This window comes from Carlito syrichta, unplaced genomic scaffold (assembly GCF_000164805.1).
Source record: "Carlito syrichta isolate Samal-C Ts95f unplaced genomic scaffold, Tarsius_syrichta-2.0.1 Scaffold304099, whole genome shotgun sequence".
In the NCBI taxonomy this organism is placed as follows: Eukaryota; Metazoa; Chordata; class Mammalia; order Primates; family Tarsiidae; genus Carlito; species Carlito syrichta.
This window is the reverse complement of record NW_007248195.1, coordinates 380,387-393,947: the sequence shown is the minus strand read 5'-3', so window position 1 is coordinate 393,947 and position 13,561 is coordinate 380,387. Positions and strand designations below refer to the sequence as shown.

The 13,561-nt window shown below is 39.3% G+C and overlaps 1 long non-coding RNA gene across 1 annotated transcript; it reads left to right on the top strand.

Moving 5' to 3' along the window:
- Positions 1 to 8,012: 8,012 nt before the first annotated feature.
- LOC103261868 lies at positions 8,013 to 10,065 on the top strand. The gene is made up of 3 exons (XR_504388.1): positions 8,013 to 8,051; positions 8,465 to 8,554; positions 9,924 to 10,065. It is a non-coding gene; the product is annotated as an uncharacterized LOC103261868 (long non-coding RNA).
- Positions 10,066 to 13,561: the final 3,496 nt, after the last annotated feature.

Here is a 13,561-nt window from a genome sequence, read left to right as displayed (position 1 = left end):
TTGCCCATCCCAGCCAAGTTTCTTTCTGCTGCAGGGTCCTCCAACTTTGGTGTGGTGTATGTTGAGAACTGAGGGGTCTGTTTCTGAAAAGAGTCCCTGATGCTCCACTAAGACCTATTTTCAGGATGGGCTTTATTTCTGCTCTTCTCTAAGAGCCTGTCTTCCTTGATAATATGCTCCTAATTGGGGTTGCAGTAATGACTAGGGACAGGTTTGTGAACATAAGGGTAAATATGGAGGTTAATAAAAGATATGATTTTTGAATGGATGAATATTAAGTTGTCAGAGGTTTAAGATGCATGCTTTTTAAATTGCCTAAGGTAGAAATTATAATAAAAATGATAGATCCACTCAATGTGAAAACTCTAATACTATATTGTGAGTAAAATTAAGACATGTATTAGACTGGAAAACCTCTTGCTTTTTATAAAAGATAATGTGTTCAGATCACCAAAATAAAAGCCCAAATCTGGGACATAGAAGACAAAAAGACAATACAAAAAATCAATGAAATAAAAAGCTGGTTCTTTGAAAGGATAAGCAGGATTGATGGCCCCTTAGCTACACTGACCAAGAAAAAAAGAGAAAAAGCCCAAATAAATATAATCAGAAACACAAAAGATGAAGTCACATCTGACCCTGAGAAAATACAAAAGATCATTAGAGACTGCTATGTACACTTGTATGGAAACAAACTGGAAAACCTTAAGGAAATGGGAGACTTTCTGATATCATACAACCTGCCTAGGTTGAGACAAGAAGAAATCAAGACCCTAAATAGACCAATAACAATCAAGGAAATTGACTACGTAATAAGAAAACTACCTACAAAGAAAAAGCCCTGGACCAGATGGCTTTCCAGCAGAATTCTATAAGACATTTAAGGAGGAGCTGATGCCAACCCTTCTGAAAGTATTTCAGGCAATTGAGAAAGATGGACCCCTCCCCAAATCATTTTATGAAGCTAACATCACATTGATACCCAAACCAGGTAAAGACCCAACAAAGAAAGAGAACTACAGGTCAATATCTTTGATGAACATAGATGCCAAAATTCTCAAAAATTCTAGCAAACCAGATTCAACAACACATCTCAAAAATCATCCATCATGACCAAGTAGGTTTCATCCCTGGGATGCAAGGCTTGTTCAACATTCACAAGAAAATAAATATAATGAAATACATCAACAGACTTCAGAACAAAAACCACATGATTATATCATTAGATGCAGAAAAAGCTTTTGATAAAATCCAGCATTCCTTCCTGATAAAAAACCCTCAAACACCTAGGCATACATGGAACATACTTCAAAATAGTAAAAGCCATCTACGAGAAACCCACAGCTAGCATACTCCTAAACAGACAAAAATTGGAACCATTTTCCCTGAAAACTGGAATAAGGAAAGGATGCCCACTCTCTCCCCTCCTGTTCAATATAGTATTGGAAGCCCTAGCTAGAGCAGTCAGAAAAGAGAAGGCGTTCAGGGGTATCCAAATAGGAAAAGAGGAAGTCAAGTTATCTCTCTTTGCCGATGACATGATTGTGTACCTTGAAAACCCAAGAAATCTGTAAAAGCCTCCTTGCACTGATAAAGGACTTTGCCAAAGTCTCAGGGTATAAAATAAATGTGCAGAAGACAATTGCATTTCTTTATACCAATCATAAACAAACAGAAACCCAAATAAAAAACACAATCCCATTCATACTAGCCACAAAAAAAAAAAAAAAAGAAATACCTTGGCATCTTCCTAACCAGAGACGTGAGAGACCTTTACAATGAAAACTACAAAACACTGCTCAAAAAAATCAAAGATGACACAAACAAGTGGAAAAATATTCCATGCTCATGGATTGGAATCAACATTATGAAGATGTCCATTTACCTAAGGCAATCTACAGATTTAATGCTATACCCATCAAATTACCAGCAACATTCTTCTCAGAGCTAGAAAAAACAATACAGGAATTCATATGGAAACACAAACGACCAAGAATAGCCAGAATAATCCTCAGCAAACAAATAAACAACAACAACAAAAAAACCCAACAAAGCAGGCTGTATCACACTAGCAGACTTCAAACTTTGCTATAAAGCTACAATAATCAAAACAGCTTGGTATTGGTACAGGAACAGGCATATAGACCAATGGAATAGAATTGAGATTCCAGAAGCAAAACCTCAATTTTTCAACCAACTCATCTTTGACAAAGCCTCCACCACCTACCACTGGGGAGAGGAGAACCTATTCAGTAAATGGTGCTGGGAAAACTGGCTGACCACATGCAGGAGATTCAAACAAGACCCCTATCTATCCCCATACACAAAAATGAACTCCAAATTGATCAGAGACCTAAATGTGAAACCTCAAACCGTAAGAACCTTAGAAAATGCAGGACACAGCCTTATGGAAATTGGAACTGGCATCCAATTCCTGAACAAAACCCGAAATGCACGGGACATAAGAGATAAGATAGACAAGTGGGACCTCATTAAACTGACAAGATTCTGCAAAGCCAAAGAAACCATCAAGAGAGCAGGGAGACAGCCCACAGACTGGGAAAATGTATTTGCCAACTCCAGGTCTGACAAAGGCCGAACATCTTGAATCTACAAGGAACTCAAGCGTGCTGAAAAGAAAAAAGCAAACAACCCCATTACAAAGTGGGCAAAAGATATGAACAGACACTTCTCAAAGGAAGTCATCTGAGCGGCCAGAAGATACATGGAGAAATGTTCAATCTCACTAATCATCAAGGAGATGCAAATCAAAACCACACTGAGATACCCCCTAACTCCAGTCAGAGTGGCAATTATCAATAACTCAAAAAATAACAGTTGCTGGAGAGGGTGTGGCAAAAAGGGAACACTTCTACACTGTTGGTGGGAGTGTAAACTAGTGTAAACTCTGTGGAAAACAGTGTGGCGATTCCTAAAAGCTCTAAATATCGACCTCCCATATGACCCCGCAGGCCCCCTACTGGAAATATACCCTGAAGAACTCAAATCACTCTATAAAAAAGATACCTGCACACGTATGTTTATTGCAGCATTGTTCACAATAGCAAGAACCTGGAACAACCATGCTGTCCCTCAAAAGAGGACTGGATTAAAAAAATGTGGTATAAGCTGGGCTCGGTGGTTCAGCCTGTAATCCCATGCCTTTGGGAGGCTGAGGTGAGTGGATTGCCTGAGCCCGTGGGTTCGAGACCCGCCTGGGCAGCGAGACCTCATCTCTACAATAAATAAAAAAATCAACCGGGTGTGGTAGTGCATGCCTGTACTTCCAGCTACTCAGAAGGCTGAGGCAGAAGGATCCCCAGAGCCCAGCAGGCGAGGCTGCGGTGGTCGCTCCCTGCACTCCAGTCTGGGCGAGAGAGTGAGACTCCAACTCAAAAAAAAAAAAAGTACATATACATGATGGAATACTACGCAGCCATAAGAAAGAACAAAATCATGAATTTCGCAGCAACCTGGATGGAACTAGAGTCTGTAATACTGAGTGATCTCTCACAGAAACAAAGATCTGAGTATCACATGTTCTCATTCATATAGTGGACCTTGAACATCTATCATAATACTATAATAAAAGGATTGACAGTGGTGGGAAACTATGGGGGTGGGAGGGAGGGGAAGGGAGGTGGGATTAACGGTAGTCAATATGTGTCCAGGGGTGGGGAGACACCCCTTATCAACAAGGGTGCCTGAACAATTCATATTTGTATACCAAACCTTTAACTGTACCCCATAATTTTAAAATAAAACATATTGATTTAATAAAAAAAGAATAAAAAAAGATAATGTGTTAATGTTTCATATATAATCAGAGTCTTTAAAAAGATAAGCACAGGAAACACAATAAATAAAAAGACTAGAATATACAAATCATGGAAGAAAAATCCAAGTATAAATAAATACATGAAATATGCTCAAATTTATTGCAATCAGGAAATTCAAATTAATAGCAAATATTGCTGCTGAATTATCAGATTGGCAAAATCAATAGGGATAACTTTACTGATGGCAGAGATGGTTGTAAAAATATACTCTAATATTTGTTTCTGTTATTTTAATCTTTAGAGCCCTTTGGGAAAGCAGTCTGATAATATTTATCAAATTAATATATACATATGACCTGACTGAAAAACCTCTGGGGATTTATAAAATATATATAGAAACTTTGTACATAAGGGTATATTAAGAAGCATATCAAGGCTTCATGATTTGATAATGGCCAAGAAATACAAATGACCTGAATTTCTGTAAACAGGTAGTACCAGAATAAATTATGATATAGTAAAACTATGGAAAAGAATAATATAGATATAGAGGGACTGACTCAGATTTCTAAGAAGTAGTGTTGAGTGTACAAAGAAGATAGAATGGGAACATGGGGAATTTTATTTAATATTTGCTTTTTAGTAGTGATGACAGTGATGTATGGAATATTAGGCATGAAGGAGTAGGAATAAATACTTGTGTTCATATATCATAAAATTTTCAGGAACATATAATTATGAAATGGCAGTTATCTCATGGTTTTGGTACATCCAGAAACTTTTACTTTCTTATCTATACTTCTATTTTAATTTTCATAAAGAAAATGCAAAAAAAAAATCTGGTAATGGGAAATGGAAGTTTTGGAGATACATTATCTATTGAATTTGACTTGTGAAAATTATGTGTATTATTATATAATGTACATATATATGTATATGCAGAAAGAGATAACGTTTGGATATACATAAAATATATGGTTTTACATAGATATATTACATAATATTTGACAGGTGTTACAAAAATGGAATAACTTGTAGCTGTTGGAAAGATCTTAGTTTAAATTCCACATAACATACCCTATATAGATGCTGTTCATTTAATGAAAAAAATGGTGTTATCTCTGAGTATGTTTTATATATTCACATATGATATATTGTAATTAAATTTTAGATCCCTCCTAAAATGATAATATTAATATACAGTATTTGAAGCACTACCATATGATCAAAATCCAATAACTTTAGAAAAATAAAGCCTCAGACCTGTTGCAGGCCCCATGCTGGTCACCTGCACTCCAAGCCCCCACCCTTTCTGCACACTCAAGCCACCGGTTGCAGATGGTCTGTTCCCGTCTGGACTTTGGGTGAATGTTCCCTGCTTCCCCAGCAACTGCAGGCCAACTTCAGCCTGGGCAAACTTCTCTGCTACCCATAGAGCTGCTTCTCTTGTGAATTCTGAACAACAGCTTTAGGGAGGAAGCCTAGGGAGGAAGCCTCCTTCTATGAGTAGTTCTTTATATCACACTTCTTCTGTTTAACCCACTATTTGGTTTCTGTTTCCTGAGTAGACCCTAACTGATACACATGTTTCATCATCTTTCCTCAGAAGGCCAATCATTGCCTGAAGTCTGTCTGATAAGTCTCCACCTCACCTCTGTGGAGGACACACAAGTAACCATCTCCTAGAAGACCCTTTGATTTGTGTCAGTTTTGTTGGGAGGCCTTGGGTGGATAGCTGTAGTTTATTCCATTCTGGGCATAATCAGATAATACCTTTCATTTATGTCTTCCTTACTTTATCTCTTTTTAATACTTATCTCTTCCTTCTTTCCTTCAGAATAGGTGATTTTTTAAAACATTGTTTCATGCTAACCCCTCACTATGTTACAACAATTCTGTGCCTCAAATGTGAGGTTACCTATGACAAGAACAACTTCTTGCCTTTAATTAAAGACTACCCAGGAATTTTCTCTGCCTTTCTTTCTTCACTTCTTCACTAGCATGTCTTGGCGAGTAGATTGGCTGCTGTTGCCTGATGGACTGTCCAATAAAAGGAAAAATAGATGTTCAGTGCTGTCCCAGATTACAGAGATCCTTTCAATGAGAGTATGGTAAAGAAAGGCATAGTCTGTATGAACAAGAAGAACTTTTAAGCAATTGGAGACATGTAACTGCAGGGAAGCCTTTAAAATGTAGCAAATTCCCCACCATTCTGGATATTCCAGATGGTCATCACTCCTTGTTGGGGCCTTGGTTGGGTCTAATACTTGGTTGTGTTGTATGCGTGGATTCTTTTCCCTTCCTTGTTGTGTTTACTTAGAAGCTTAGGTCCATTACAGGAAAACACAAGTCATTTGACGTAACTTGGTGCACTATTGGGTTCTACTCAACAACTTAAGAGAGACCTGAAAGACTGTAATGTACATGCACTCACAGATCCCTTTTCTTTGAATGCACTATACAAACATACCAACCACATCACTGATGCTTCAGCTACTTAAGCCTCTGTTCAATTACCACCTTTTCAGGATGTCTTTTTTGGTCACTGAATCTAAAATTATACCCCACATCTTCAACCTTACTCTCCTTTCCCCCCCGTATTATTATTTTATTAGACCATACCATCTCATATAGAACACATTGTATTTCTTTCTTTCTTTACTTTTTAATGTATGAATTCCTATAAAAGCATATATTACATAGAATTTTTGTGTGCTTTGTTCGCTGCTATTGTTTTAATGTCTACCATTATGCTGCCATATAATAATGCTCAATGAATATTTTTTGAATGAATAAATTGATTTAATGGTGCAAGAATTAACGAACTTTAGCTCAGTATTCTGTCTAATTACTCCTTGATTTTGAATTGTTACACAATAACCGTTTCAATTCGGTGAGGTCCTATTTGATTCTTTAGCTCACTGTCGGACTTACTCTGTACCAGTGTCAGATGACCCTAGCCACATGCACAGGAGGGAGGGCCATGGATTCAAGAATGTACAGCCTGACTCGCACAGGATGGTCCTTGGATCAGGCTGCTCTACCCTGATTATTCCCCTTTGAAGAGACAGAGGGCTATGCATGTTGTAAACTTAACTCCTTCTGTCTATGGAAGGAGCACTGCAGACATCAGGAAGGCTGGTTACAGGTCATCTCCAAGATCTGGCAAGAGCTGGCAATTATGGGGACACTCTACCCCTCAAGTAAGAGGAAGCCTGGAACATATTTAACATAAGAAACTCCGGAATCAAAACCTGTTTAGTCAGAATCAAGGATCTGAACTCATGACCTTTCCAAAGGGCCTCTGGCTGTGCTGTTGATTCTCCAGGGGTTTCTCTGCATCCCCACCTTTCCTGGCATGACCCAACCCAGATTCTGGTCTGGCAGCTCCCGCTGGGTGCCCTCTGCCTATATAGTGTCACTATGTGCAATCCTGGAGTCAGCGTCTTACCTTTCCCTGTGGTCTGAAGCTTTCCTGTCTGTGTTCCCTGATCTTTAATTCACCATCATGAAGTTCTTAGCAGTCCTGGTACTACTGGGTGTTTCCACCCTCCTTGTCTCTGCCCGTAAGTAAAGATTCTCACCTGAACAGAAGTTTTGGGGTGATGTACATAAAGATATTTACTCTGCAAGGATGAGTGCTTGAGGCTACCTAGACGACTGGCTCTTCTGACTTCTCCTTCTCTAACTTGTTCTATTATCATTTTGGTCATTCAATATGGATTTGACTCCACCTGTAAGATTTTGCTTTCAGTCAGTTCTTAACTCAGTAAGTAATAACTTTGGAAGCCAACTTTATTGTTACTGTCAGTAAAATGTTTAAGAAGGTAAATAGAGGCTTATTTCTGGAAAGGAAAAATGGCCACATATTTGGTTTTTAAATTGATTTTCTTAAGTTTTACATTACCTGTGCATCTGTTCTTTCTCAACCAGTGTGCCAAGGACTGGGAGTCTCCCATTGTGGAAGTGAAATATTGTCCACATCCTCTCTTTTCTCCAACCCCAAAGCTGGTGTCCTTCTTACAATCTATTTTATCTTTTCAGGATACGGGAACTTTCTCTGAAAACTCTGAGCCCCATGAGTCTTCACTCTGCTACAATGGAAGGGGAGCAGTCTTAGGTTATTCTGTGGGAAGGCATCAGAGTGTCAGGCTACTAGGGACTCCCTTATGGGTGGTAGAGCCTGTGGAAAACTGGAGTTAATCTTACATCTTATTTTTCCTTCTTCTCTTTCAGAGTCCACAGAAGGAGGTTCAACTTCCGCTTCTAGTGGTAAGTCTACACTCATGCTGCAGCGGAATGCATGCAGTCCTAGGTTTTTCTGCGGGAGGGCATCGGGATGACAAGCTACTAGGGACTCCCTTATTGCTTCTGGGAGGTAGACCTTGTAAACAGCAACACGTGTGGGCTTGGTCTTTTGTGTTCATGCCTGGGACAAAGGACTTGCCTGTTTCTTCCATCAGTGTCATTTGGGAAATCCCAAATTCTTTCTGTCCCCGCAAGTACAGGGGAGGAAAGAATGAGGCAAGAGGAAAATAGATAGGTAGGCTAAAGGTAAGACAGAATTGATGACAGATTTGCCGAGATGAATCCAGGAGGAGGAATGTATATCCACTCTCAGGTGGCAGCACAAATTTTGTTCCTTGAGAAAGATTCAAAGTCTCACGTGGAACTTTTCCTCCTAGATTCAGGTGCGCCTTCTGATGACCCCAGCAGTACCACGACTGATACTGCTTCGACTACTACTACCACAGCAGCCACTTCTACCCGAGCAGGTAGTAAGACTCTTCCATTGATGTGCTTTCTTTATGTGACTCCTGAATACCCTGGGTTCTCTATTCTCCTAGGGACTAAATTTTTGAGGTCAGGGTGGTAGAAGTGATAAGAAAAGCCCTGTTTTCTTTACATTGTTCTCTAATCCCTTGTGGTTTTCTAAGTCAAGTCAATAGATAAATATCAGAGGAGTCAAGATGTTATTTCTAGGTTTCCAATATTATCTACATGGATCCTGAAATATTGGCATCTATTAAGGAAAATTCTCTAATAGAAGCATCATTGGAAAGACAAAAAAAAGCCTCCATGGCTAGGTAACTGTTTATTCATTTTTATTTTTTTAAAATCAGGTAATTCTTTGTTTCCTTTAGAAAAATTCCCCCAAATATAAAATAGTTTAACACATGAGTAAGCTTTATAATTGTCCTTGAGGCAGATTGTTTTGCGTGCTATTCATGGTATTTCTCAGATTTCAGATATTCACTGAAGATCAAAGTACACATTCTTCTTATTCTGGGTTTATTTTATCCCTGCTCTTCCACTTCCATGTAGCATTGATTACAAAATTTGGTGGACTGAATCTGAATATATGCCGGGTGCCATGTTAGAAAATTTACATCTATGTTATAACTTAAATCTCACAGTCATCCTGTGAAACAAACATTTTAAAGAGGAGGAAATGGAAAAGTTACAATGAGCAACTTTCCCTTGAACATATGGGCAGACGGAAAAAGGACTGGAATTGCATTCAAATGATCAAAGTCCTGAGGACTCTTCTTCAAATGTTGCTTTATACTTTCTCATTGGGCCAATGCTTGGCACTTTGCTTAATAATCTATACGTAGACTATGGTGAGAATATAGTTTTTTTCTCCCTTATCAGAAGAAGGTTGGATCTCTTTGTGCCATATTATAGGAAAACTCATACATATTAGCTTACTTCTGGCTCTCTTTCAACTTTCAACCTATCTGGCTTCCATCTAGCACTACATGTCCAAATTTTTTAAGCACAGGAATTGTTTTTTTATCTTCTAGGAATTAGTATTATGTGCCTTTTGCATTCACTGAAGTTAGTGACATTTGACACGTTAGTCCCCACTCAGATTCAAATCTTCATTCTTTGAGAAAATTTTCTTTTTTTTGAGCTGAGATCTCACTGTTCCACAGACTGGAGATGCATGCCACCATGCCTGACTAATTTCTTATTCTTTTTTAGAGACAGGTCTGCTATGTTTTCCAGGCTGGTCTCGAACTCCTGGGTTCAAGCAATCCTGCTTCCTCGGCCTCCCAAAGTGTTGGCATTACAGGTATGAGCCACCACACCTGGCTTGTGGAAACCTCTTGACAGTGTTTTTTTCTTTCCCTCTTGCAGGTTTCTTCCATTGGGTGAAAAGTAAGTTTGATTCGTTGGGCTAAAATCAGCCTGGATCTTCCACATCTGGTTGTGCCTACCTGGACCGGAACATAACTTCATTTGATTTCATCCAACTACTTACCTTGCTTATTATATCTCTCATATCTCTGATCAGTTTATCATCTATTAAATAAATAATAATTATGAGCAGCATCAACAATGGTATTTTTTTTAGGGGCTGTGGGGTGGTTGTCCAAGGTTTAGACAATCCAAGAGACAGACACTTCCAGTTTTACCTAATACTTCTGTGTGTCCTGTTGATAACTGGACTTTCAACATATTTATCCAATTATTTTTAAAAATAAGATTATGTTCTTGGACATAATACTAGAGACTAGAGAGTTCTCTGACATGAACACATGAATCTATTCTTACTAGGTACCAAAGTTTAGTTTGATTCCACCAAACTCTTCTATCAACTGGCACATAATTTAAAAAAGATTTTTATCTGCAACGGTTAGCATGTGTGAGAGAGATGAAAGCCGCTCCTGACATCTGGGTGCTGGCTTAACACAGCCAGCCTTCCAAGCTGCTGGAGAGTGACCTATTGGACACAAACCATCTCCTAAAAACGTCTGCATCAGACAAGTTCATTCAGTGACTATGATTAATTGAGAGAAAAAGACAAGACCAATTCATAATTTTATTTCAGCTTGGGTAAAAATGGAGTCAGTATGCAAACCACAGAAAAGCAAACATTTTCCTCTCTCATTCAATGGCTGCTGCTTCATTATGAATTACAGATTAGGCTTCACTTTATCTAGTCTGCCCTCCTTTTAAAGAATGTTTGTCAAGACACCCAGTTGTGAAAGACCTTTACAATGAGAATTACAAAACACTGCTCAAAGAAATCCAAGAAGACACAAACAAATGGAATAATATCCCATGCTCATGGATAGGAAGAATCAACATTGTGAAGATACCCATCCTACCAAAGGCAATCTATAGATTCAACACAAAACCCATTAAGTTACCAACATAATTCTTCTCAGACTTGGATACAAAAATTTATATGGAAATATAAATGACCACGAATAGCCAAAACAATCCTTAGCAAAAAAAATAAAGCAAGGAATCACACTTCCAGACTTCAAACTTTACTATAAGCCTACAGTAATCAAAACAGCCTGGTATTGGTACAAGAACAGGCACATAGACCAATGGAACAGGATAGAGATTCCAGAAGCAAAGCCTCAATTCCTCAACCAACTCACCTTTGACAAAGCCTCCAACAACAACCACTGGGGAGAGGAGAACCTATTCAGTAAACGATGCTGGGAAAACTGGTTGAACACATGCAGAAGATTGAAACAGGACCTTTACCTATCACCATACACAAAAATTAACTCTAAATGGATCAAAGACCTAAACGTAAAACCTCAAACTGTAAGAACTTTAGAAAATGCAGGAGACACTCTTATGGAAGTTGGAACTGGCAGCCGATTCCTGATCAAAACTCAAAGTGCCCAGGCCATAAGAGATAAGATAGACAAGTGGGACCTCGTTAAACCGACAAGCTTCTGCAAAACCAAAGAAACCATCAAGAGAGCAGGGAGACAGCCCACAGAATGGGAAAAAATATTTGCCAACTGTATATCTGACAAAGGCCTAACATCTAGGATCTACAAGGAACTCAAACACACCGAAAGGAAAAAAACAAGCAGCCCTTTAAAAAGTGGGCAAAAGGCATGAATAGACACTTCTCAAAAGAAGATATACAGGTAGCCAACAGACACATGAAAAATTTCTCAGCCTCACTCATCATCAGAGAAATGCAAATCAAAACCACATTGAGATACTAACAAACCCCTGTAAGAATGGCGATCATTAATAAACAACAACAGATGCTGGCGAGGATGTGGAGAAAAAGGAATGCTTCTACACTGCTGGTGGGAATGCAGACTAGTACAACCTCTTTGGAAGACAGTGTGGCAATCTCTGAAAGAACTAGAAATTGATCTTTCAAGCCAGCCTCAGTGGCTCAGGCTGTAATCCCACGCCTTTGGGAGGCTGAGGTGAGTGGATTGCCTGAGCCCGTGGGCAGGCGAGACCTCATCTCTACAACAAATCAAAATATTAGCCGGGCGTGGTGGTGCGTGCCTGTAATCCGGCTACTCAGAAGCCTGAGGCAGAAGGATCACTGGAGCCCAGCAGGTCGAGGCTGCGGTGGCCGGGAGCGGCCACTGCACTCCAGTCTGGGCGACCGAGTGAGACTGCAACTCAAAAAAAAAAGAAATTGATCTTTCATATGACCCAGCAATTCCCCTATTGGGAATATACCCTGAGGAATTCAAATTATTCTATGAAAAAGATACCTGCACACGTTGCAGCTCTATTCACAATAGCAAAAACATGGAACCAACCATGTTGCCCATCGAAGCTGGACTGGATAAAAAAAATGTGGTACATATATACAATGGAATATTATGCAGTCATAAAGAAGGACAAATATATGGACTTTGTAGCAAATTGGATGGATTTGGAGTCAATCACACTCAGTGATTTACCACAGAAACAAAGAACTGAGTTCCATATGTTCTCACTCATAAGGTGACCTTTAACAATTATAATGCTACAAGAAAGTGATTGGCAGTAGCAGAAAACTGCCAGGGGAAGGGGGGGTGGGACTGGCAGTTGAGGGAAACTGCTAGGGGAGGGGCATACCTCATCAACAAGGGTACCCGCATGATCGATGTTTGTATACCTAACCCTGAATTGTACCCCACATTTTTATAATAAATAAATAAATTAAAAAAATAAAAAATAATAAAAAATACACCCAGTCATAGCATGGGTGATGTTTGTGGATGTTTGCAGCCAATCCAGAGGTTAGTCTTGTTTCCCTGATCCCTCTCCAAGATCTCCTGATTCAAGTCCAAATGCTATAATGGCCCTTTTTAACACCCTGGCAATATGGCACTTCCTGCAGTTCCTCCATGGTGCAAGGTGTATGCTTTCCTCCATTGAAACAGGTAAGAAATTCAACTTTTTCAATCCAGACGTGCTCCTGGCAGTCTTTGGCAAGAGGGTTTTGACACCTGAATGCATAATTGGGATGGATATTATATGAATAAGACATGGTATCTTGCTTTTTTACTGACTTGGGTAGAATCAGATTCTTCTCTGGATATCTGGACCTCTCACTTAAGACTCTTATCTGCGCACCTTGAAGGCTTTGCCTTCACTTCTGACTGGTTTGTTCAGGGATCCATTATCCTGGGTGACAGTTTGCTGATGGTTAGTAAGGACAGGTTTTTATTCTCAAGATTCTGCAGGCACTCTGGAAGCTGGGTTAGAGTTGTAGACAGGCTGCATTAGAATTCTAAGTGTTCTGTTTGTAAGAAGCTAGGTTAGAGTTGCAGGAAAATAAAAAAGGCCCAGTTTTCATTAAGGTTGTGTGGGACTGGAGGTCTTCCTTCTTCTTTGTTTGGATTAAGGATGATACATTTCCTGACTGCTGCCCTTGGCCACCTGTTGGAAAATTCCTGGCTCTTTTGTTTTGAGGGAGGATACATTCTATGACTCAAGGGCTGGAAAGTATTTTCCTCTTTGTTTGGAGTGGGAACAAGTGGACCAGAAAATTTTTTTCCTGGTTC